Below are 26,057 nucleotides of genomic sequence, written 5' to 3'. Positions count from 1 at the left end.
TGATCTATGGATAGTTGTCAGTGGCAGGGTGAAATGATTATTTCACAAGCAAAAGATTGGTAGGCTAGGTGGGTTGGTAGCATGGGGGGAATGATATTTGGACCTTATCCTGATAACAGTGAAATGCCATTGAAAGGTTTTAATCTCAGAAGTGACGTGATCAAATTTATTTATTTATATTACTTGACTGCTCTGGGGAGAATGAATTGGACTGCGATAACATTCCAACCAGGAAGTTCTTTTTTTTTTTAATAAATTTATTTTATTATTTATTTATTTATTTTTGGCTGCATTGGGGTCTTTGTTGCTGTGCGCGGGTTTCTCTAGTTGCAGCGACTGGGGGCTACTCTTCGTTGTGGTGCGCGGGCTTCTCGTTGCAGTGGTTTCACTTGTTGCAGAACACGGGCTCTAGGCGCACAGGCTTCAGTAGTTGTGGCACGTGGGCTCATTAGTTGTGGCTCGCGGGCTCTAGAGCACAGGCTCAGTAGTTGTGGCGCACGGGCTTAGTTGCCCTGCAGCATGTGGGATCTTCCCAGACCAGGGCTTGAACCCATGTCCCCTGCATTGGCAGGCGGATTCTTAACCACTGCGCCACCAGGGAAGTCCCAACCAGGAGGTTCTTGAAGTAGTTGGTTCTTAAGTAGTGTGGTAGTCCTAGCAAGAGATGTTGATGGAGATTGAGGTAGTAGCAGTGGGGAATAAGAGTTAGGAATTTGAATTAGCAGGGCTTGGTTATTGGTTTCATCTGGAGGCTGAAAGTGGTTGGGGCAGGGTGGAATTAAGCATGACTCCTAGGCCTCTTGCCTTGAGCAGCAGAGTGGATAGTGATGCTTTTAAGTGAGTTGAGTTTAAATTTGGACATTTTGAGGTATCTCTGTGACCTCCAAGGGAAGGTGTCCAAAAAACAACTGGATAGAGAAGTCTGGGGCTCAAGCGTGGGGTCTGGGGATGGAGATAGAGGATTGATCATCTGTTTATATATGGTAACTAAGACCTTGGGAATCACTGATGGTGCCTATGAAAAATGTATATCATGGGAGATGGGCTGAAAAGAGAACCTCAAGTTTCATTAGCTTTAATGTGCAGGAAGAAGGGGATCAGCAGCCACAATTTGAAGAAACAAGGAGTGATTGATGTCTCATAAAGCAACGGAAAAGAGTATTTCAAGAAGGACATGGCTGTCAGGATTGAGTGCTGCCAAGAGGACCAGCAAAATAAGGACTGAAAAGGTCTATTGAATTTAGCATCTTGCACTTGATCAGTGTCTTACAAAAACAGTTTTGATAGCATGGAAGCAGATTGGAGTGGGCTAAGAAATAAGAGAGGCGAGACAAACTGTTTCAAGAAGTTTGGAATAAAGAGAAAAGGAACAGGTTAATGAGGCTCTTATAAAGTCTAGGCAAGAGATCATGAAGATCTGAGTTAGGGTAATGGCAGTAGGAATGGAGAAGAAGAGACAGAGACAGTCCAGAAATAGGAAATAAAGCTGACCATTACTAGTGATTGGATATGGGGATAAGGGGAAAGGAATTGTCAAGGGTGACGCCCAAGTTTCTGACTTGTACAGATCCCTAATCCCTTATATCATTGTTTCCTCAACCTTTCCTTTCATTATCACCTTCCTAAGAAACCTTTTTAGACATCTTTTTTCCCTAATGCATCCCTCCCATGAAATTTTAACATGCAGATATACTCTGTATCTTTTTATGTACAGTAAGTATGTCTGTGCTTTATACATAAAATGAGTAAGCATAAAGCTTGCTTTTTATTCAGTGCAAGGTTAAGAGTGACTAAACAAGATTTTTAGGTTAAAAGTTAAATTAAAAAGCTATTTACATTTAACTAAGTTTTATAGCTATATTTGCTGAGTAACTTTTATTTACTTATATAAGTTGTAATGTATCAAATTGCATATGCAAATTAGTATTTATAAATACAGAAACAGTGTAATCAGATTTTTAAAAATCATTTAAAGTTGTTCATTTTCCAGCAAAAACAAAACAATAGAAAAAAATCAGTTTCTTAAAATTATTTTTAGTAAACTTTTTAACTTTTGCCTGATATGAGAAAATAACTTTAGCTGCTAGATAGCTGTTCAGATATTGTTAACATTTTTCTTTTAGCACTTGGCATAATTAATTGGGACACATTTTAATTTGTAGAATTAAATAATAAAATGTAAATTTTAAATTTAATTATCAAAACCCATGTCACACACAAAAGCACTGAGGATCAAGCATAAATAACATCCACAGGGCAAAACAGGCATGCTCAGGCCACCTCTTGTCATATGACTTCAAGATTCAGCCATCAGTCAAGAGAAAGTCCCCCAGTCATAGCTGTCTATTTGCCATAGCTTTGTAGTACAGTTCTTGCATACTTTTTGTCTGCCTTTTATGAAGTCAGTGTCAATGCTGCTCATGTAATACTCAAGAAAATCCAGCAAGAAAAATTAGATACTAGGGAATAAGTCTTTATTGATAAGGTTGAGCTTTGGAGGGCCACATACCATTGTAATATCTAAGTTCTCCCCCTCCCCCATGAACCAGTTTCACCCTTTTGAGTGCATAACACCTCCAGCAGGGTCTGGGATAGAGCCCTGTATAGTCAAATAATACTAATATTTTCAGGCAAATCATTTGAATATTAATTGAGTGGGATTAATAAGGGCTATAAAGAGTCTCATGTTAATTTTGTTCAGGTTTTGTTGCTAAATGTATTTTGTGTTGTATATACTAAAAACCTTCTTATTTTCAGAGCTCTTTTGATTTCAGAATTCCAGATAATGGGTTTGTGGATAATGAAATGTGTAAGGAATGTATGAGGAGCAGGTTTATGGAGATGATGACTTAAAAAAAAATTTTTTTTTTAACCATTTGAGGTGCTTATGGAACATAGATAGAAGGAACCCCTTGAGTATTAGATACGCACTGCAGATGTAGGTGTGAAAGTCATCAGCTTTTAAATCTTCCAAAGAAGCAATAATTGTAATGAGACGTGGTTAGAATTGCTTATCTTGGGGTGAGGTAAATGGTAGAGAACAGGCCCTTTCTTAAAACTCTGGCTTGGGACTTCCCTGGCGGTCCAGTGGTTACGACTCCATGTTTCCACTGCAGGGGGCACAGGTTTGATCCCTGTTTGGGGAACTAAGATCCTGCATGCCACACGGTGTGGCCTAAAAAAAAAAAACAAAACAAAAAACTCTGGCTTATTGGTTCTTACAGCCTAGCTTTGGAGGGAATGAAGATGGAATAGAAGGATAAAGGTTAAGAGAAAGGAGCTACAGTGTTAGGAGAAAGGAAGAGGAAAAACCACCTGCTAATGGAGAGCAAGGAAATATAGTCATCCTCTTTGACTCTGACTTCTGGGAAATTGCCCTCATGGGGAATTGAAGCCTTTCAAAGTAGGTGCTGAGAAGAACAAGGAAATACCATTGATTCAGCATTTAGACCCTAGACACTGTCACGTTACCTCATCAATCATACTGGGCTATAAAGTTTATTATTCTCATTTTATAGGTAATGGAAGCAGAGACTCAAAATAGTGGGTAATTTGCCCATGGTTATTCATTTGGGATTGGAACCAACTCACCTGACTCCCAAATCAGTGCTCTTTCTCACTACATCATATTGGAAGGAGCTGACAAGGTTTGAGGGGCAACATTGAGTGTCTGTCCATAGCATGTCTAATGAGGACAGAGAGGGTTCCCTCTGTGTGGCCTCTCAGTCTGGCTCTTCTTCCCCATATTGTCCTGGGCTCCTCAGAAGATTGCATCCCAAATCTAGCGCCTTCTTTTTGAATTAATATGTACAGGTTAGAGAAATCCTGCTTTTAATTTGTCACAAGGGCTGTTAGAAAAACCCTTTCTCCTATTACCAAAGGTTGAAATGAAGAGCCAGTCAGAGAGATTTGTGTAATTCGCCTACAGGCCATGCAGAACCCTCCTTGCCCGAAGACTGGGGATTGAGGGGCATGGTGCTGCACAGTAGGGGCCAAGCAGTTCACTGTTAATCTCAGAGACATTTTGCTTGTGGGCCTTTGTATTTATACCTCTCTAACCAAACTGATCTTGTTCCTCAAACCAACCTTGGGCTTTCTGATCTCTAATCTTTGCTCCTGGTAAACTGCTGTCCCTCCCTACACCATTACCTTTAGAAATATTAACCATCTAGCCTTCAAAGACCACTCCAGAGCTCACCACACAGTAAAAATAGTTCTCACTTCCACTCTCTGACATCATTGCACACTTAGATTCATTATCTTTTTTGTTCTTGATGCTGTGAGACTAAACTAGGTTGTAAAGCTTCCTGAAGGCAGAAGCTTCTGCACAGTGCCTGGCACATACATTTTATTAAATGAATAATAAATCACTTGTCTATTTGAGTCAGTTTGGAGATAACAATTTGGATTTTTCTTTTCCCCTTGATTCCTTGAGCAGTGTGAGTGCTTGGGAGATATTCAGTGAATGTTTTTGCATTGACTGAAGTGGAAGGTAAGCGCTTTGGTTTTCCTACTTTAAGTGATTCATTTTAGTTCCTTGTAGCACCTAGTGGTAGTGGCAATGGGGTGTCCCTAGGAAGGTAAGAGCCTCCAGATTCTGCACAGTCTACAAGGGATATTTGGAATTTTTCTTTTGGAGAAATTGGACTGTAGCTATCCTGGGCCTCTCCTATGTCTCTCACCACCCCTTACTTCCCCATTCCTAGGTCTGAGCATTGCATTTGTATATAGATTCAAGGGCCAAAAGGACTAGTAAATCCTAGGAGAGAATTAGGATTAGAGAACTTGGACTATCAGCTATCTGGTTGCTGCAGTACCTCAGTGTGCCATGCTTCACTTAGGCCTTGAGCTTTGAATATATAGTTGTGTGTACAGAAGATTGTTTTTCCCACATGATCTTTTAGCCAGACCTCCTGATTTATAGATTCAGCTTTATTTCCTGGAGTGATCATTCTTCAGCCCAGTTCTGTGAGGATCTGCCAGAATATGAGCAGCCTTATTATGGCCCCATTATGGACTAATCCAGTTGTCCATAGAGAAGTCTCTCCCATTGTCTTGGTTATTGACAGTTCTGACAGGCTTACAAATAACACCCTGAGAACCTCATGCCGTCAGAACTGTTTCATATTGTTTCCTTGTTTGCAGTATTTCTTGGTCATAAAAAGCTCTGAGAGAAATTCCAGAAGTTTGAAAAACTATTACCAAACCGAATCCTACCTTACTAGCACAGCATTTTACTATTTACAAAGTGCTTTCATGTGTATTCTCATTTGATCTTCACTGTAACTCTGAGGTAGACAGGGCAAGGGTAGGAAAATTGAGATACAGATAAGTGACACCCAAGGCTGTACACTTGTTAAGTAGCAGACCAGAAATCAGATTGTCTGGCTTTGTAGCTCCTTTCACTGATACCACACTATTCCAGTGTGCCTGTTGATATTCTATCTAGCACAGTGCCTTCGCTCAGCCTAAGTATTTCCTTTTTTTAAAAAATTAATTAATTTATTTCTGGCTGTGTTGGGTCTTCGTTGTTGCGCGCGGGCTTCCTCTAGTTGCGGCGAGCAGGGGCTACTCTTCATAGCACTGGCTTCTCTTGTTGCGGAGCACGGACTCTAGGCGCACGGGCTTCAGTAGTTGTGGCACACGGGCTCAGTAGTCGTGGCTCGCGGGCTCTAGAGCGCAGGCTCAGGAGTCTTGGCGCACGGGCTTAGTTGCTCCGCGACATGTGGGATTGAACCCGTGTCCCCTGCATTGGCAGGAGAATTCTTAACCACTGCACCACCAGGGAAGTCCCAATGTTAAACTTTTAAAAAAGGTTTTCAAACCCTACACCAGAACAGGGAGGATTAACTCAAATGGTTGTTTTTGTTTTTCCTTTGAAGTGGCAAATAGCCTTCAAATGACTACCTAACTACTGCCAGTCCCTACAAAATTCTACTTCCATTCATATTTGTGTTGATACCTTCTTTTATTCATTCATTCATTCATTCATTTAGGCTCTGCCGGGTCATAGTTGCGGCACGCGGGATCTTAGTTGCAGCATGCGGACTCTTAGTTGCAGCATGCGGGATCTAGTTCCCCGACCAGGGATTGAACCCAGGCCCCCTGCATTGGGAGTGCAGAGTCTTACCCACTGTACCACCAGGGAAGTCCCTGTGTTGGTATCTTCTGATATTTGTATTCCCTATTCTTGGCAAGAACTGGACCACATGTCATTGACAGATTGAGTCAGGCAATGGTTAGGGTGGTAGAATCCAAGAAGAAACATTGACACACTTCTTCCAAGAAATAACAAAGGAGTCCCCTGTGGCTAGTATGCTGTTGAGTAGAGTATATGTAATAGAGAGAGCTTTGGCTTTAGTCAGAAGGATCTGGATTAGAGTCTTCAAAGATCTGGATTAGAGTCTTCCACTTATTAGCTGGGTCCTTCTGCAAGTTATGCCTCAATTTTCTCACCTCTAAAATGGGGGTTCTAGGGACTTCCCTGGTGGTGCGGTGGTTAAGAATCCGCCTGCCAGTGCATGGGACACGGGTTCGAGTCCTGGTCCGGGAAGATCCCCCATGCTGCAGAGCAACTAAGCCCGTGCTCCACCACTACTGAGCCCATGTGCCTAGAGCCTGTGCTCCGCAACAAAGAGAAACCACCGCAGTGAGAAGTCCGTGCACTGCAATGAAGAGTAGCCCCCACTCGCCGCAACTAGAGAAAGCCTGCACACAGCAACAAAGACCCAATGCAGCCATAAACAAACAAACAAACAAATAAATATTTACAAAAAAGAATTTATAAAAAATAAATAAAATGGGGGTTCTGTATGAGCTTAGACTTAAAAGCTAAGCAAATTGTTTCTAAATCATTACCAATCAAATTTGAATTTTCACTGGGAACATACCCTCTGCAGAGATTAGAGATTGACTTTAGCATTTTTTGTTTGTTTTGTTTTTTTAGGCCGCACCCTGTGGCATTCGGGATCTTAGTTCCCCAACCAGGGATTAAACCCATGCCCCTGCTTTGGGAGTGTGGAGTCTTAACCACTGGACCACCAGGGAAGTCCCTGACTGGCATTTTTGAAAGAGCTTTCAAAAGGCTTTTAGTCTGGATTTAGTAGATAAAAACTTTCCACCACGGCCAGAGACTTTGGAAAGCATTCTGGACTGGACTTGAGAAGACTGCTTCTTTTCACATCTAGCGGCAAGGACACAGATGTGTGATTTTTTTTGGCAGGAGCATCATGATCCTTGCCTGCCTTGGTGCCTGACGGAGGTCTCCTAGCAGGACATGGAAATAAGTAACTTGACACAGGAAAAGAACTTATATACCACAAGAGTTTGTTAGTTTAGTAGATTGGTTCTATCATAAAAACTTTGAAGGCATCTCAATTAATGCTAAATTCATTAAGAAAGGACTTGTGTGAATCACTGGTTTATTTTGATTATCCTAATGTGCTATTGATATATATATTGCCTAAAAAGAATAAGTATGCATATGCAGAAGAATGAAGTTGGACTCCTGTCTTACATCATATATAAAAATTAACTTAGGGACTTCCCTGGTGGTCCAGTGGTTAAGACTCCTTGCTTCCACTGCAGGGGGTGTGGGTTCGATCCCTGGTTGGGGAAGTTCTGCATGCCACGCGGTACAACCAAAAAATAAATAAAATAAAACAGTAAAAATAAAATTAAAAAAATTAACTTAGATCAAAAACTTAAATGTAAGGAGCTAAAACTATAAAACTTTTTTTAAAAAAATAAATTTATTTATTTATTTATTTTTGGCTGTGTTGGGTCTTCGTTGCGGTGCGCGGGCTTCTCATTGCGGTGTCCTCTCCCTCTGCGGAGCACGGGCTCTAGGCGTGTAGGCTTCAGTTGCTGTGGCACGTGGGCTCAGTAGTTGTGGCTCGCAGGCTCTAGCGCACAGGCTCAGTAGCTGTGGCGCACGGGCTTAGTTGCTCCGCGGCATGTGGGATCTTCCCAGACCAGGGCTCGAACCCGTGTCCCCTGCATTGGCAGGCGGATTCTTAACCACTGTGCCACTAGGGAAGCCCCTATAAAATTCTTTTAAGAAAACATAGGAGTAAATCTTCATGACCTTGGATTAGACAACAGTTTCTTAGATATGACACCAAAAGCACAAGCAGCCTCCCAACCCCCAAAAAGAGATAAATTGGACTTAGTGAAAATTTTAAACTTTCGTGCTTCAAAGGACACCATCATGGATATTGAGAATTATGTAAGAGCTCACTCATATTGCTTTATTTTGGCTGACAGGTAGCTGACATGTCAAAATGCAAGTCAGTTTCAATAATTAAATGACTCTTGGGTTCTGCTGATCTGCATTCATCTTTCCCCATTTTCTATACAAATGTGTATATTCCTTTTCCAGATTTTTGGGTTTGATATTTTTTATTTTGTTGAATTTATTGTAAACCACTTCAGATCTTTTGGAAAACTGAAGTTTAAAAATGTTGAATAGAACATTTGCGAGTATGTATGTGCTGTGCACTGTGCTACACATTCTTGCTCTCAAAGAGTTAATGATCTAGAAGTGAGGTGATGAGTTGTGAACTAAAACAGGGCCATTGGAGGTTGTCAGTGGGAACCAGTTTGTAGTAACAGGTAAACAAAGATAAACACAGATAAAGCTGGACACCAAAGTGGTAAGGACAGATTTTAATCAGTAATATACTATTGCAATAGGGAAAAGTGTGAACTGATTTCAACTTTGTGCAGAGGTAACTGGGTGTTTTAAAGGAAGGATGAGGGAATGGAGGTGGGGGTGAGAGAGAGCTCAGTAAAGTCAGGGAAATGAAAAATTACAAAATGCAAGGAAGGAGGAGGTGGTCCACATGAAACCCAACTGGGTTTGCTACTGGGGCTTATTGAAGGTAGTCTCCTACCCTCCCACAGATCCTGGGAAACAGGAACCCTATATTCAGGTGTTGGCTGAAACAGTAAATTCACTTGGCAGCCTTGAGATTTTCTCAGTCAGGCACTTTAAGGGGGGCTAGGGTCATCTAGTGATGTGACCTTGAGCTGTTAGAAACTATGTTAGTGTTTTTTGTTCAAATCTTGATAGGCCAAGGTTGAACCTAGTTGAGAAAGGGCTCAGAGGAGCCTGCATAGAGTTTGGTTAAGGAGAGAATCTTTGGTATAGGTGAAGATCAGTTTGCCAACCTGTTGTCTTTGGGGAATAGAAAGTTCATGGCTTACTCTAAGACCAGGTGAATGGTAATGGCATTAACTCCTAACTAGGGAATCTAGGAGAAGAAACTGGTTTAAGGAGAGAGAAAGTGAGGTGGAGATAGCCAGTATGCATTTGGAAAAACACACAGGCAGAGGTTGTGACAACAGAGATTTGGTACTTAGTGTAAAAGTGGAGGTTGAAGCTAAGGGAGGTCACTTGGGAAAGGGGGCTGCTTCTGCTGAGGACCAGAAAGGTAGAATTCTGATACACACTGACATTGAGAGATTGGCGTTGGGAGAGGAACACAGTATGAAACCTGAGAAGGAGTGGTTAGAAAGGTGAGAGAACTGGGAGAGGGTGGTGCCTTCAGAATCATGGGTAGAGTTTCAAGAAGGCAAAAGCGATCATCAGTGGCAAATTAGAAAGTCAAATAGAATGAATACTGACAAGGTCACTGGATTTAGCTGTCTAAAATGTCTTTTTCTGAGCCATTTGTGTCCTGCAGTCTTTTTTTTTTTTTTAAGTTTTTTATTTGTGTGTGTGTGTCCTTACAACAGAGCGTCTATTCAGTTTTCATACCAGTTCTGGAGGAAACCTGTGCTTTCTGGGTTTCTAGGAAGAAATCTTTCTAAAATCTGCTTTTGGAAGTTCTGCTCCACTCCAGTCACAAGGAAGATTCCTTTGCTGTACATTTCTTCCCTTACCCTACACTTACTGGCAAACACTTGTTAAGCAACTTCTACAGCTACACCTTGTGTCTGGGACAGTGTAGGTGCTCAGTAAGTATTGACTAGATATTTGAACAGTGATTCAGTCAACAAATATTTGTATATATCATAGATGCTGGGGATACAACAAAAGTTTTTTTGTTTGTTTTTTTTAACATCTTTATTGTAGTATAATTGCTTTACAATAGTGTGTTAGTTTCTGCTTTATAACAAAGTGAATCAGTTATACATATACATATGTTCCCATATCTCTTCCCGCAACAAAAGTTTTTGTAGAACTTACACAGGAGGAGAACAGATACAGATTGTAAATAGTGTAACGAAGGAAATAAAACGGGTGTTCTGACAAAAATGGAGTAGCTTACTTTGGGTTAGTGTGACAGAGGAAGGACCTAGCAATTCTAAGAGCTAGGGAAGAGCATTGTGGACAGAAAGAAAACAGGAAATGTGAAGACTGTATCCGGAAACAGCTTGATAGTTTCCAAATACTGAGAGAGCCATTGTGACAGGAGCATATGATGACTGAGGGTAAAAAGTTGAATGAGATGAGATGAAGATATAGGCAGCGCCTTAAATTGTGAAGAAGATTTTACTTCTACATGGGAGCAGTGCTATGCTCTGATTTTGTTGTGTGGTGATGGATTGGGGGTGAGTTGTCGTAGTAACCAGGCAAGAGGTGATAGTGACTTGGATGGGGTGAGAGGTAAATACATTCAAGATACATTCAGGATTTGTCAGTAGGTTAGATCAAAAAGGTGTGAGTAGGGAAGGAGTCAAGGATGATTTTTTTTTTTCATATAATGTCTGAAACATTTATATTAATATATTTCCATACATATTTCCATACAAATACAAATATAAGATTTTTAGAAATTTCATGTAATGTCTGAAACATTTATATTAACATATTTCCATACAAATAACCCAATGAAAGTTTAGTATTAGTTGTTTTGTTTGTTTGTTTTTTTATACTGCTGGTTCTTATTAGGCATCAATTTTATACACATCAGTGTATACATGTCAATCCCACTCGCCCAATTCAGCACACCACCATCCCCACCCCACCGCAGTTTTCCCCCCTTGGTGTCCATATGTCCATTCTCTACATCTGTGTCTCAACTTCTGCCCTGCAAACCGGCTCATCTGTACCATTTTTCTAGGTTCCACATACATGCATTAATATACGATATTTGTTTTTCTCTTTCTGACTTACTTCACTCTGTATGACAGTCTCTAGATCCATCCACTTCTCAACAAATGACTCAATTTCGTTCCTTTTTATGGCTGAGTAATATTCCATTGTATATATGTACCACATCTTCTTTATCCATTTGTCTGTTGATGGGCATTTAGGTTGCTTCCATGACCTGGCTATTGTAAATAGTGCTGCAATGAACATTCGGGTGCATGTGTCTTTTTGAATTACGGTTTTCTCTGGGTATATGCCCAGTAGTGGGATTGCTGGGTCATATGGTAATTCTATTTTTAGTTTTTTAAGGAACCTCCATATTGTTCTCCATAGTGGCTGTATCAGTTTACATTCCCACCAACAGTGCAAGAGGGTTCCCTTTTCTCCACACCCTCTCCAGCATTTGTTGTTTGTAGATTTTCTGATGATGCCCATTCTAACAGGAGTGAGGAGATACCTCATTGTAGTTTTGATTTGCATTTCTCTAATAATTAGTGATGTTGAGCATCTTTTCATGTGCTTCGTGGCCGTCTGTATGTCTTCTTTGGAGAAATGTCTATTTAGGTCTTCTGCCCATTTTTGGATTGGGGTGTTTGTTTCTTTAATATTGAGCTGAATGAGCTGTTTATGTATTTTGGAGATTAATCCTTTGTCCGTTGATTCGTTTGCAAATATTTTCTCCCATTCTGAGGGTTGTCTTTTCGTCTTGTTTATGGTTTCCTTTGCTGTGCAAAAGCTTTGAAGTTTCATTAGGTCCCATTTGTTTATTTTTGTTTTTATTTCCATTACTCTAGGAGGTGGATCAAAAAAGATCTTGCTGTGATTTATGTCAAAGAGTGTTCTTCCTATGTTTTCCTCTAAGAGTTTTATAGTGTCCAGTCTTATATTTAGGTCTCTAATCCATTTTGAGTTTATTTTTGTGTATGGTGTTAGGGAGTATTCTAGTTTCATTCTTTTACATGTAGCTGTCCAGTTTTCCCAGCACCACTTATTGAAGAGACTGTCTTTTCTCCATTGTATATCTTTGCCTCCTTTGTCATAGATTAGTTGACCATAGGTGCGTGGGTTAATCTCTGGGCTTTCTATCTTGTTCCATTGATCTATGTTTCTGTTTTTGTGCCAGTACCATATTGTCTTGATTATTGTAGCTTTGTAGTAGAGTCTGAAGTCAGGGAGTCTGATTCCTCCAGCTCCATTTTTTTGCCTCAAGACTGCTTTGGCTATTCGGGGTCTTTTGTGTCTCCATACAAATTTTAAGATGATTTGTTCTAGCTCCGTAAAAAATGCCATTGGTAATTTGATAGGGATTGCATTGAATCTGTAGATTGCTTTGGGTAGTATACTCATTTTCACAATGTTGATTCTTCCAATCCAAGAACATGGTATATCTCTCCATCTGTTGGTATCATCTTTAATTTCTTTCATCAGTGTCTTATAGTTTTCTGCATACAGGTCTTTTGTCTCCCTAGGTAGGTTTATTCCTAGGTATTTTATTCTTTTTGTTGCAGTGGTAAATGGGAGTGTTTCCATAATTTCTCTCTCAGATTTTTCATCATTAGTGTATAGGAATGCAAGAGATTTCTGTGCATTAATTTTGTATCCTGCAACTTTACCATATTCATTAATTAGCTCTAGCAGTTTTCTGGTGGCAGTTTTAGGATTCTCTATGTATAGTATCATGTCAAAGGATGATGTTTTTTTTTAACCTAGGATTTGGATTAAGTAACTTGTAAATGCTGTTGCTCTTGGTATTGCTGGGGTGGGGGGCGGGGGGAGGGTGTAAGAAATTAAGTTAGTTTTGGATAAGAAAGTGAAGATTTCCATAGGTAGTTGAATATATGAGTTTGGAACTCAAGAGAAAGGACTGGGCTGGGGACATAAATTTGGGAGTTATGGGAATGGATGAAATCACCTCGAGAGAGTGAAGATAGAAACCAGTATGTAGATATAGGGAGGAGGAGCCATCAAGAGAGACTGAGAAGATTGGATGAGGTTGGCAGTGGTGCCAAGAAAACTGAGTGTTTCGAGAGAAGGGATTAGTAACTACTATTGAGGGGTTAAGAAAGAGGACAGAAATTTCTATCCATTAGATAAGGCAATGTGGAGGTTATCGGTGACCTTGATAAAAGCAGTTTCTTTGGAGTAGAAGGAATGGAAGTCAGATTTGGAGAGTTAGAGTGAAACAGAGCACACAGAGATTCAACAATATTAGCAATGCCTATTTTTTAAAGTTGGTTATTTCATTATGTTATTATATCTTACACATAAAATGTGTAATAGTCAAGAAACATGTCACATTAACTTTATGTGAATGGAGACTTAGGGTACATAGATGACTTTCAAGAAGAGAGATCTGATTACCATCAGATTTAGTATCATCTGGGCAGCCTGCCATTAGATGCCTCCTGATGTGATGTAGTATGAAGCACAGAACATCACCTATATGTATTCTTGCCAAAAGTGTATTTTTAACCTGAATCTGTTCTAGTCTCTAGACCCAACTTCCGTTTTGCAGGAAACACAGGATAGGGGTATAAATTAACGGCACAAAACTAGAACGTGGGGCATTCTTTAAGACATTAAGGCATTCTTCAGAGAGTCAATATCACAAGTAAATAAAAGGGTTGGGGGAAAGGAGGACAAGGACATTGTAGATTAAAAGTGACCAAATGTTGGAATAATGATGTAATTTTAAAAAACGTTTTTATTGTTTGGAGTTACATACTGAAAAATATATGTTGTTGGAATGATATGCCAGGAATTTGCTTAAATAATACAGGGTCTGTGGAAGCATAGATGAATGGCAGCTAGTTGATCATTGAATCTGAATGATTGTTGCATTGAGTTTCATTTTATTTACTATTCTGTCTACTTTTGTATATATTTGACATTTTTCATAATAAAATGTTAAATAGAAGGTTAAATACAGTGGGTGAAACTTGACTAGATTCTGATTTGGGCGAAAAAACTAGCTATAAAAGCCATTTTGAAGTAAGGAAATTTGCATATGGACTAGATAATAGATGTTTTGTTAATTTTCTTAGGTTTGAAATGGTATTGTAGTTATGTAAGAAGGTCCTTATTATGAGACAATTACTAAAGTAATTAGGGTGCAGTGCCAAGTCATGACATTTGCAACTTTAAGTGTTTAAATAATTCATAATAAAGAGGGTAGGTAGTCCTCTTTAATAAAAAAAACTATTTTTCTGCTGAAAAAATAGTTTTCCTATTCATTAGAACAGAAAAATAGGGCAGTAGCTTGGGAGGGCAGGTAGTCAATGAAAAGATTCAGTGTCTGGCTGATTCTCAGTACGAAGAATTGGTAGGTGGTGAGATTCCTGGAACTAGTCCTACAGTGCTGATTTTAGCTAACAGAGTTATAAATCAATAGTGTCAAATCTGTTGTATACCTGAAACTTTTATAATATTGTATATCAACTATACCTCAATTTAAAAATTTTTAAAATGTACCAAAATTTTGCCATCAACTTTGTATGCATTCACAGTAGTTATCTACCAGGTAGACCAACAAGAAGACAGGCAAAATTTAAGCCAGTCTTTGTTGTCATCTTTGATAAGAAACTCGGCCATGTAAGTTTTAGAAGAACATCATTGAAAATGATTGCATTTATTAGTCTCTGTATCTGTCACTTGTATATTGTGTGTTATCTTCCTACCCTTCCAATCCGAGCGTCATAGCTGGTTTCATCCACTTTGGAGGAATTTTGATTTAATTAATTCTGATGGTATAGGTGTTCACAGAGGGTCAGATATACTTCAGTTTTGTGGTTGGTTGGATTTGTGGTCTAGGGAGAGAACTCACTGCAAAAGAAAAACCTGTATTATGAGGTTGAATTCCTAAAAAGTCAGATATGGTGGGTGGAGGGGGAAATCTCTTAGGCAAACGTCTTTGGTACTAGTTTTTGTTTTTTTTTAAGATTTATTTATTATTTATTGATTTATTGATTTTATTGATTTTTGGCTGTGTCAGGTCTTAGTTGTGGCATGCGGGATCTTCGTTGAGGCATGCGGGATCTTTCATTGCGGCTCATGGGCTCTTCGTTGTGGTGCACGGGCTTCTCTCTAGTTGTGGCATGTGGGTTTTCTCTCTCTAGTTGTGGTACGCAGGCTCCGGAGGGCCTGGGCTCTGTAGTTTGCAGCACGCGGGCTCTAGTTGAGGCGCATGAGCTCAGTGGTGTGACGCGCGGGCTTAGTTGCCCCGTGGTATGTGGGATCGTATTTCCCTGACCAGGGATCGAACCCAAGTCCCTTGCACTGCAAGGCGGATTCTTTACCGCTGGACCACCAGGGAAGTCCCAGTACTAGTTTTCAGTTGCTCCCAGTTCTTATGCACTAATTAGAAAATTGATTGCCAGTAACTGTTTGGTTTTTTTATGTTATTTCATTTTTTTTAACAAGATAAAAATTTAATGAAAATTAGTCAGTGGTCAGTAATTCTTAAGTTAAAATGACCGTGAGTAAATAGATCAAGATGGATAGAACCTAGTCTAAGGGCAGGAGCCAAATTGAATAGAATTATGTGTCTTATCAGAGGATGAAAAGAAGTAGTTCTCCGAGGTTGGATGAAAAGAGAAGGCCTATGGAATTACAGGGTCTAGATCTCAGTCCCAGCTTCACAACTTGATAGCTAAATGATCTTGTGCAAGTCACAGCACCTCTGAACCTGGTTCCCTAGCTGTTAAGTGGATATGCTCCTAATTGACTAATCTTTCTCATTGGTTGTTGTAGAGGTCAGCTAGATCTTGTGTATGAATACATTTTTTAAAAAGAGAGGCATGGTGCTGGGGTTTATGTAATTATTTAATTGTCCTCAAACCAAGGGCTGTTTAACAGCTGATATCACCCTAGCCCTTGTTAAAATTAAATTTTGTTTGGCTGGCGCAATGTTATGAAAATTGAGTGTGAGCGCAATCCCTGTTGTCCTATTATAACTGTCCCATTAAAAATCATTAACTTCAGGACTTCCCTGGTGGTCCAGTGGTAAAGAATCCGCGTTACAATGCAGGGGACACGGGTTCAATCCCTGGTCAGGGAACTAAGATTCCACGTGCTGCAGGGCAACTAAGCCTGTACGCCACAACTACTGAGCTCGAGCACCTCAACTAGAGAGCCCGCGTGCCCTGGAGCCTGCGCGCCACAACTAGAGAAGAGGAAGCCCGCGCACCACAACGAAGATCCCACGTGCTGCAACTAAGACCCGACGCAGCCCAAAATAAATTAAATAAATAAATAATAAATCTTAAAAAAAAAAAAATCATTAGCTTCTTGGGAATTCCCTGGCGGTCCAGTGGTTAGGACCCAGCGCTTTCATTCCCATGGCCCGGGTTCAATCCCTGGTTGGGGAACTAGGATCCCACAAGCAGTGAAGCACAGCCAAAACAAAAAAAAAACATTAACCTCTTTACCTTTTTTTTTTTAACCTCTTTACCTTTTAAGGCATTTTGAGTTTGTGGTTAACTGAAATTCTGGAATGGGAGCAGATTTGTTTATTGGTAACAGAGCAGGCCCCAACCCAGAATTCTGATGGATTTGCTGTTGTGCTCCCTTTGGCAGCACATATATTGATGGATTTGCTGTTACCAATTGCTTCCCTTTTCAGGAAATGAAAAGAACCTGGAGTTTGGGACCAACTAGATCAGGGTTGACTTATTAGCTTCTGGCTTGTCACTTAACCCCTGAGTCTCTTTTTTCTCGTCTGTAAAATGGATTCTCAGGATTGTTGTGAAGATTGGAGATTATATCTACACAGAGTTTGGCACATTATCAAACCTTACTAGCTTACTAAGGCTATAAGCTCTATATCCCAGTATACTTTTAGCTCTTCCTTTTTAATTAACTGGCATGTGGCCAGTGTTTTAACTCAGGAATCTTACACTGATGCATATTTGGTAGAGAATTCTTAGTGAGAAGCAAGAGAGGCCGGCTGAAAAAAGCCATTTCACTCTGGGAGGAATCAGGTTTCTTACATTCCTGAAGGAAGAGGCATTAAGTTTAGCTCATTTTCTGTGCCTGGGAAGGTACATTTTATTAGAAACTTGCCGTCTGCAAAGAGGAGCCCCCACTCAGTTTAGCACCAGGACAAGAGAATTTATTTGTTTGTTTGTTTATTTATTTATTTGCCACATCGTGCAGCTTGTGGGATCTTAGTTCCCGGACCAGAGATTGAACCTGGGCCCTTGGCAGTGAAAGCATGGAGTCCTAACCACTGGACTGCCAGGGGATTCCCCTGAGAAATAATTTTAAAAGGCTGACTGACTGCTTCATAGTGTTAAATACAGACCATGAATGTAAGACTTTGGTTTGCAAAGTCCTAGAGCCAGCAGCTGTCGTAATATCATTCCCATCCCATACATAGGAAAGCTGGCTATATGTAGTATGCCTTTTTCTAAGAAAATGTGCATAATTTTTAAAATTTTATGAATTTTAAACATACCATTGATTAAATGGAATACTGCAGTAATCTGGCTATTCCCTTAGTGTGTGACTTGAGACTCAGGTTATTCATCTATCGATCAGGGCCTGTATTAATTTGCTAAGACTGCATAACAAGGTACCACTGACTGGGTGGCTTAAACAACAAAAATTTATTCTCTCATAGTTCTGGAGGCTAGAAATCCAAGATCAAGATTTTAGCAGGGTTGGCTTCTTCTGAGACCTCTCTCTTTGGTTTACAAATGGCTGTTTTCACGTTCACATGGTGTTCTCCCTCTAAGTGCATCTGTATCTTAATCTTCTCTCATATGGGCACTCGTCATATTGGATTACGCCTTACTCCAGTATCCTCATTTAACTGTAATCATCTTTTTAAAGACGCTATCTCCAAATACAGTCACATTTTGGGGTATTAGGGTTTAAGACTTCAACATATGAATCGGTGGGGGATGGAGTACAATTCAGGCCATAACAGGGTCTGTACTTATTTTGTATTTTTATTGCTAGTCCCTTGGTTCTCAAAGCTTAGAAAATGCATGGCAACATTAGCCAGTTATTTCCTAGAAATGAGAGGTACAACTTCAGGGACCTATTCACTTTGAGAGAGTTCCTTGACTAAGAAAACTCAAAGGCTACCTGAGACAGTCAGATGCTTGAAAAGGTATTGATATATTTGTATTGTGGATTTCTTGATCTGGGCTCAGCAAGTAAGGGAGAGCATGATGAAAAAAGCCCCTCTGCCTGATAGTCCCTGAATGAGAGTCCAGCATTCCTTTGGTTGCTGATTCCAGATGTGCTTCTGCAAATGTTCCTCCTTCCAGTCTAACCTCCTGCTTGGCTTCTCCAGTGAAGTCATAAGCAAATATTTGTGATAGTTTCTTGTCACCATGGTGACTAAAGAAGTACAGCCTGGTTCTCCTTCCAGCTTCACTGTCAGCTCTGCTTGAAGGAAGAGAGCCCTCTGGGAGAGCCCGGGCTCAGAGTTATGAAAAACCATGTGTCAGGTAATGGGGGAGAGCAGTCCACAGTGCTGCCTTTAGAAATTTGTCCTGTGCCTATTAGTTTCCAGGCATAGGGGTAATCAGGGACCCCAGAGAGAGGCCACTTCAACCCCCTAGAACTTTTAACAGTAAATGGACTTGGACTTTGCCAAGTGGATGTGGAAACTTGCACCTTGTAAGACCCTGCTGCTACTATTGGTTTGCCTAGCTACTTTGCAGAATGAACAGAGGCACCTTCTCTGAAGTTTCATTTCCTTATTTCAGCTGTCTCCTCAACTTCCATTCTATATCTCTTTTTCACTCAGATTCTCTTAATAGACTACTTTTCCCCCTCACATTTATGTACTTTCTTATTCCATTTGTGTCCTCAAGGTGATCTCCTGCTTAAAGAACCAGCCCTAATCTTGCCTTTGGGAGCTTTCTTTTTAAACTCTTCATCATGATCACCCCAACCACTCCAGAAAAGAGGCAATATTAGAGTTAACTATCCCTTTCTGTGTGCCTATAAAACTTATTTTTCATCCCTTTTGCAATACTTTTATTAACTGTTTCAGATGAGAAATTTAGAGAATGAGAAATGCCTATAAAGGGAGAAAGAAACAAGTTGGTAATGCTTCCTCTACTCATACTTCAACATTATCACCTTCACTTTTATCAGTTTTTTAAAATAATGAGATTGTTTTTAAAATGTAAATATTGAGTAAGGTATGATAAAGTCACTGAGGCCACAGGAGGAAACAAGAATGAGGTTTGTAAGGAAGAAGTTTATTATACTCACAGGTCTGGCTGGGGCGGGGTGGTCGGGGGGTGGGAAGTGGGTCACCACTGGCCACACAGGGTCACAGAGGAAGACACCAGGGTGGTCAGGAGGCAGAAGGGGCAGGAGCAAGCAGAAGGTTTTGGCCAGAGCCTGGAGTTTCAGAGGAAAAGTGAAGGCAGGGCAGAGTAAACAGTTTAGGATTCGTTAATTTGAATAATTCTGGAGGGCTTTGGGCTATGAGAGTAGTCTCTAGTTGCCTACTACTTTTTGGGCCCTGGGATGGTTGAAGCACAGGAATATTGCCTCCTGGGTGTACAGGCAAGATAAAGTAGATATGGCTCTGGATTGGTTCCTTTGCAAAGGCATGCTCTTAGGCACGATTGTTATCTGTGGGAATTAGCTAGCCATGGGAGTGGCAGTCTCTCCTGGGTTTGTAAGGCCCCCAAGTGCCAGAACATCAGGAACGCAGAAATAAGAAAATATAGTTAATATAATTGGCCCTGAGATGAATGGATGCAAATAAACAAATACAGAATGTTAAAAAAAATTTTTAAAGTTAAAACTGGGATTGTATGTTAGATTTAAATGGAGGAGATATGCTGCAATTAAAAAATTTTTTGTGGTAAAATATAATTCACCATTTTGACCATTATTATTATATTTTTTATATATATATAAATTTATTTATTTATTTTTGGCTGCATTGGGTCTTCGTTGCTGTGCACGGCCTTTCTCTAGTTGTGGTGAGCAGGGGCTACTCTTCCTTGCGGTGTGCAGGCTTCTCATTGCGGTGGCTTCTCTTGTTGTGGAGCACGGACTCTAGGCATGCAGGCTTCAGTAGTTGTGGCACGCAGGCTCAGTAGTTGTGGCTCGCGAGCTCTAGAGCGCAGGCTCAGTAGTTGTGGCTCACGGGCCCAGTTGCTCCGTGGCATGTGAGATCTTCCCGGACCAGAGCTTGAATCCGTGTTCCCTGCATTGGCAGGTGGATTCTTAACCACTGCGCCACCAGGGAAGTCCCACCCCTATGTTTTATTCTAAGAGTTTTACGGTCTTAGCTTGTATATTTAGGTTGTTGATCTATTTTGAGTTTTATGTATGGTGTAAGCTAGGGATCCAACTTCATTCTTTTGGATCTGAACATTTAGTTGTCCCAGCACCTTTTGTTGAAGAGACTGTTCTTACTCCATTGAATGGACTTGACATCTTGTCAAAGATCAGTTGGCTGGCTGTGGATGTGTGAGTTTATTTCTGGACTCTGTTCTGTTCTATCAATTCTTTTTTTTTTTTTTCTTTTCTATCAGTTCTATTCCATTGATCTATATGTTTATCCTTATGCCAGTACCACACTGTTTTGATTACTGTAGCTTTGTAGTGAGTTATGAAATCAGGAAGTGTGAGTTCTCCAACTTTATTATTTAAGAATCTGTAGTTTCCACATACTTGTGAATTTTCTAGTTTCCTTCTGTTATTTATTTCTAGCTTCATTCCATGTGGTGAAGGAAGATAATTTGTCTGATTTCAGTCTTTTAAAATCTGTTGAGACTCTTTATGGCTTAACGTGGTCTGTCTTGGAGAACGTTCCATGCACACTTGAGAAGACGTTTTCTACTGTTGTTGGGTGGGAGTGTTCTATATATCTTTTGGGTCTACCTGATTTATAATGTTAAAGTCCTCTATTTCCTTATTAATCTTCTGTCTAGGTTCTATTCATTATTGAAAGTGGTGTACTGAAGTCTCCAAATGTTACTGTAGAACTATTTTTCCCTTCACTTCTGTCAGTGTTTGCTTTATATATTTTGGGGCTCTAGTTGGTGCATTTATAATTGTTATATCTTCTTGATGAATTGACACTTTTATCAGTATGTAATGTCCTCCTTTGACTCTTGTAACAGTTTTTGACTTAAAATTTTTTATCTGGTATTAGTATAGCCATCCCAGCTCTCTTTTGGTTACCATTTGCATAAATATCTGTTTTCATCCATTTACTTTCAAATTGTTTGCATGTTGGGATATACAGTAAGTCTTTGCAGGCAGCATATAGTTGGATCATGTTTTTTTAATCCTCTGCCAATCTCTGCCTTTTGACTAGAGAGTTTAATCCATTTAAGTATAATGTAATTACTCGGGAATTCCCTGGTGGTCCAGTGGTTAGGACTCTGTACTTGCACTGCTGGGAGCCCAGGTTTGATTCCTGGTCGAGGAACTAAGACTCCTGAACCATGTGGCGCAGCCAAAAAAAAAAAAAGTATAATGTAATTACTGGTAAGGAAAGACTTCTGCCATTTTGTTCTTTTTTTCTATATGTCTTATGCTTTTTTAGTCCCTTTCTTCCTCTATTACTGCCTTTTGTATTTAGTTGGTTTCTTGTAGTGAATTGTTTTCATTCCCTTCTGATTTCCTTTGTTTTTAATTTTTCCTAATTCCTAAACATTTTCCTAAACATTTCCTAATGTTTTTAATTTTTATTTTGTGTGTGTATATGTATATGTATAGAGAGATTGTGGTTACCATGGAGATAACATTTAACATCCCAAATTTATAACAATGTAGTTTGGATTGATACCAACTTAACTTCAGTAGCATACAAAAACTTTGTTCCTGTACAGCTCCAATCCCCTCTTTATGTTGTTGCTGTCACAGATTGTATCTTTATATATTGTATGCCCAATAGCATTTGTTTATAATTATTTTATATGTTTTTCTTTTAAATCATGTAGGAAATAAAAAGTGGCATTACAAACCAAAAATCCTATAATACTGGCTTTCGTATTTCCCCATGTAGTTAACCTTTACTGGCTTCAAGTTACTGTGTAGTGTCCTTTCATTTCCTTTCATTTTCAACTTGAAGGACTCCCTTTTAGCATTTCTTATAGAGCAAGTCTAGTGGTTAACAAACTCCCTCAGCTTTTATCTGAGAATGTCTTAGTTCCTCCCTTGTTTTTGAAGGACAGTTTTGTCAGATACAGGATTCTTTGACAGTTTTTTCTTTTAGCACTTTAAAAATCTCAGTGCCTTCTGGACTTCATGGTTTCTGATGAGAAGTTGGCTTGTATGTGATGAGTCACTTCTTCCTTACTGCTTTCAAGATTTTCTTTTTGTCTTTGGCTCTCAACAGTTTGATTATGTATCTAGATGTGGGTCTGAATTTTTCTCCTTATGATTAATTGGGTATCTTTATGTGTACATTCATGTCTTACATTAAATTTGGGAAATTTTCTGCCATTATTTCTTCAGAATTCTTTTTCCCTTTCCCTCCCATTTCTTTGAGTCCCTAAATGTATATATTGTGATTTGCTTGTTGGAGTTCCATGGATCCCTAGGTTCTGTTCACTTTTCTTCATTCTTTTTCCCTTTCTGCTCAGACTGCATAATTTCAATTTTCTTGTCTTCAAGCCTGCTACTTCTGTCTGTTGCCTGCTCAGATCTGCTGTTGAACCCCTCTAGTGAATTCTTCATTTCAGTTATTATACTTTTCAACTCTAGAACTTCTCTTTGGTTCCTTTTCTATTTGTTGATATTCTCATTTTGTTCAGCATTGTTTTCCTGATTTCCTTTAGTTGTTTGTCCAGATTTTCCCCTTAGCTCTTGGAGTGTATTTAAGACAGTTGTTTGAAAGTCTTTGTCTTAGTTTGTCCAGTGTCTGGGCTTCCTCAGGAAAAGTTTCTGTCCATTTATTTTGTGCCTTTGAATGGACCATACTTCCTTCTTTCCTTGTATGCCTTGTAATTTTTTTAAAATTAAAAACTGGACATTTGAATATTATAATGTTGTAACTCTGGAAATTAGTTTGTTTTCTATTTGTCGTATGTTCTTGGTTCTTTTTTCCCTCTTTACCTGCTTTCTTTTGGATTATTTTTTATAATTCTCATTTTATCTTCTTAGGTTTAAGGAAATTTTTTAAATGGGAAAGTTATTGTATATGTACCTACTTCTTACCATTTCTAGTATTCTTCCTTTTGTGAAGATCTGAGTTACCTTCTGGTATCATTTCCTTTCTGCTTGAACAACTTTAGCATTTCTTTAGTGCAGGTCTGCTAGAGACAGAGTCTCAGCTTTTGTCTGAAAAAGTCTATTTCACTTTCATTTTTGAAAGTGTTTTCACTGGGCATAGAATTCTAGTTTGGCAGTTTTTTTCAGTACAGTTAATGATGTTATTTCATTATCTATTTTAATTTTATTTTATTTTTTATTGAAGTATAGTTAATTTACAATGTTGTGTTAGTTTCAAGTGTACAGCAAAGTGATTCAGTTATACATATATATATATGTATATTTTTTCTCAGATTCTTTTCCATTATAGGTTACTACAAAATACTGAGTGTAGTTCACTGCGCTATACAGTGAACTACAGGTCTTTGTTGTGTACCTACTTTATATATAGTAGTATGTATATGTTAATCCCAAACTCCTCATTTATCTCTCCCCTACCTCCCTCTAATATTATCTAGAATTTTTGTATCCTTGTTCATAAGTGATATAGGAAAAGTATAGGACCTTCGCATATTATCCTTCTTTGGTATTGTTATCAAAAGAATGTCCCTTCCGGTACTTCCCTGGTGGCACAGTGGTTAAGAATATGCCTGCCAGTGCAGGGGATACAGGTTCGATCCCTGATCCAGGAAGATCCCACATGCCACGGAGCAACTAAGCCTGTGTGCCACAACTACTGAGCCTGTGCTCTAGAGCCCACAAGCCACAGCTGCTGAGCCCATGTGCCACAACTGCTGAAGCCTGCGCACCTAGAGCCCGTGCTCTGCAACAAGAGAAGCCACCTTAATGAGAGGCCTGCACACTGTAGTGAAGAGTAGCCCTGCTAACTGCAATTAAAAAGAAAGCCCGGGGGGCTTCCCTGGCGGCGCAGTGGTTGAGAATCTGCCTGCCAATGCAGGGGACACAGGTTCGATCCCTGGTCCGGGAAGATCCCACATGCCATGGAGTAACTAAGCCCGTGTACCACAACTACTGAGCCTGTGCTCTAGAGCCCGTGAGCCACAACTACTGAGCCCGCCTGCCACAACTACTGAAGCCTGCGCGCCTAGAGCCCATGCTCCACAATCACAATGAGAGAAGCCACCACAGTGAGAAGCCCGTGCACTGCAACAAAGAGTAGCCTCCACTCGCCACAACTAGAGAAAGCCCATGCGCAGCAACGGAGACCCAACACAGCCAAAAATAAATAAAATAAATAAATTTATGGAAAAAAAGAAAGCCCAGGACTTCCCTGGTGGCGCAGTGGTTAAGAATCCGCCTGCCAATGCAGGGGACATGGGTTCAAGCCCTGGTCTGGGAAGATCCCATGTACCGCGGAGCAACTAAGCCCATGCGCCACAACTACTGAGCCTGCGCTCTAGAGCCTGTGAGCCACAACTACTGAGCCCACGTGCTACAACCACTGAAGCCCGCGCACCTAGAGCCCATGCTCCGCAACAAGAGAAGCCAGTGCAATGAGAAGCCTGCACACCGCAACAAAGAGTAGCCCCCATTCACCACAACTAGGGAAAGCCCATGTGCAGCAACGAAGACCCAACACTGCCAAAAATTAATTGATTAATTAATTAATTAATTAAAAAAAAAATAACCTGCCTGCCAATGCAGGGGACACAGGTTTCAGCCCTGGTCCCTGGTCCGGGAAGATCCCACATGCCGCGAAGCACCTAAGCCCATGCGCCGCAACTACTGAGCCTGCGCTCTAGAGCCTGTGAGCCACAACTACTGAGCCCACGTGCTACAACCACTGAAGCCCACGCACCTAGAGCCCATGCTCCGCAACAAGAGAAGCCACTGCAATGAGAAGCCCGCGCACTGCAATGAAGAGTAGCCCCCTCTCGCCGCAACTAGAGAACACCCGCACACAGCAACGAAGACCCAGTGCAGCCAAAAATAAATAAATAAATTTATTCATTTATTTTTTTTATTTTTATTTTAAAAAAACAACTATGAATGCAACTATGAACAGGTAGCAGCTGGAGGGAGTTCTTTGTGATGAAGGAAAAGTTTTGTATCTTGATAGTTGTGGTGGGTTCACAAATCCACAGACATGGTAAAATTGCATGGAATTACACACGTATGCACAAACACTCAAATGAGTACACGCAGAAGAACACATACACAAATGAGAACATGTGAAATCTGAATGAGGTCTGTAGATTGTACCAATGTCGATTTCTTTGTTTTGATATTGCACTGTAATTATGTAGAATATTATCATTGTGGTACATGAGACCACTACTATTTTTAAAACTCCAGGTGAGTCTATCATTATTACCATTATTTTATTATCACAATAATCAAACAAAATCAAATCATGAATTAGAAAGTAATCAAAGAGGGCTTCCCTGGTGGCGCAGTGGTTGAGAATCTGCCTGCCAATGCAGGGGACACGGGTTTGAGCCCTGGTCTGGGAAGATCCCACATGCCGCGGAGCAACTGGGCCCGTGAGCCACAACTACTGAGCCTGCGCGTCTGAAGCCTGTGCTTCACAACAAGAGAGGCCGCGACAGTGAGAGGCCCGCGCACTGTGATGAAGAGTGGCCCCCGCTCGCCGCAACTAGAGAAAGCCCTCGCACAGAAACGAAGACCCAACACAGCCAAAAATAAGTAAATAAATAAATAAATAAATTTATAAAAAAAAAGAAAGTAATCAAAGAATAAGATGCATTTAAACATTGAGTTCACTAAAGGGACTAGTGAAATATCAACGCCTATCCAGAAATTGTTTCAATAAGAGGAATAAGAGTTATAAAAG

At 40.1% G+C, this 26,057-nt stretch overlaps 2 protein-coding genes across 5 annotated transcripts in view; both read left to right on the top strand.

Annotated features, from left to right (window-relative positions):
• Positions 1–25,960, top strand: part of TMEM39B (transmembrane protein 39B) — a 53,628-nt gene extending 27,668 nt beyond the window's left edge. For both annotated transcript variants that reach the window (XM_082411468.1, XM_082411467.1), the window contains 2 exons: positions 1,087–1,229; positions 3,519–25,960. The gene's annotated coding sequence lies outside the window, so the exon portion shown is untranslated. The remainder of the gene's footprint in view (positions 1–1,086; positions 1,230–3,518) is intronic.
• KPNA6 (karyopherin subunit alpha 6) overlaps positions 1–26,057 on the top strand; it is a 53,625-nt gene that overhangs the window by 6,521 nt on the left and 21,047 nt on the right. Inside the window, exon 1 of one of the 3 annotated variants that reach the window (XM_082411337.1) lies at positions 1,093–1,229. The exons of the other annotated variants lie outside the window; for them this stretch is intronic. The gene's annotated coding sequence lies outside the window, so the exon portion shown is untranslated. Of the gene's footprint in view, positions 1–1,092; positions 1,230–26,057 lie in introns of those variants that run through there. 3 annotated transcript variants of the gene reach the window in all.

The sequence above is a fragment of the Balaenoptera physalus genome (assembly GCF_965194825.1).
Source record: "Balaenoptera physalus genome assembly, chromosome: 1".
Classification (NCBI taxonomy): domain Eukaryota; kingdom Metazoa; phylum Chordata; class Mammalia; order Artiodactyla; family Balaenopteridae; genus Balaenoptera; species Balaenoptera physalus.
This window is presented reverse-complemented; position numbering and strand designations above follow the sequence as displayed.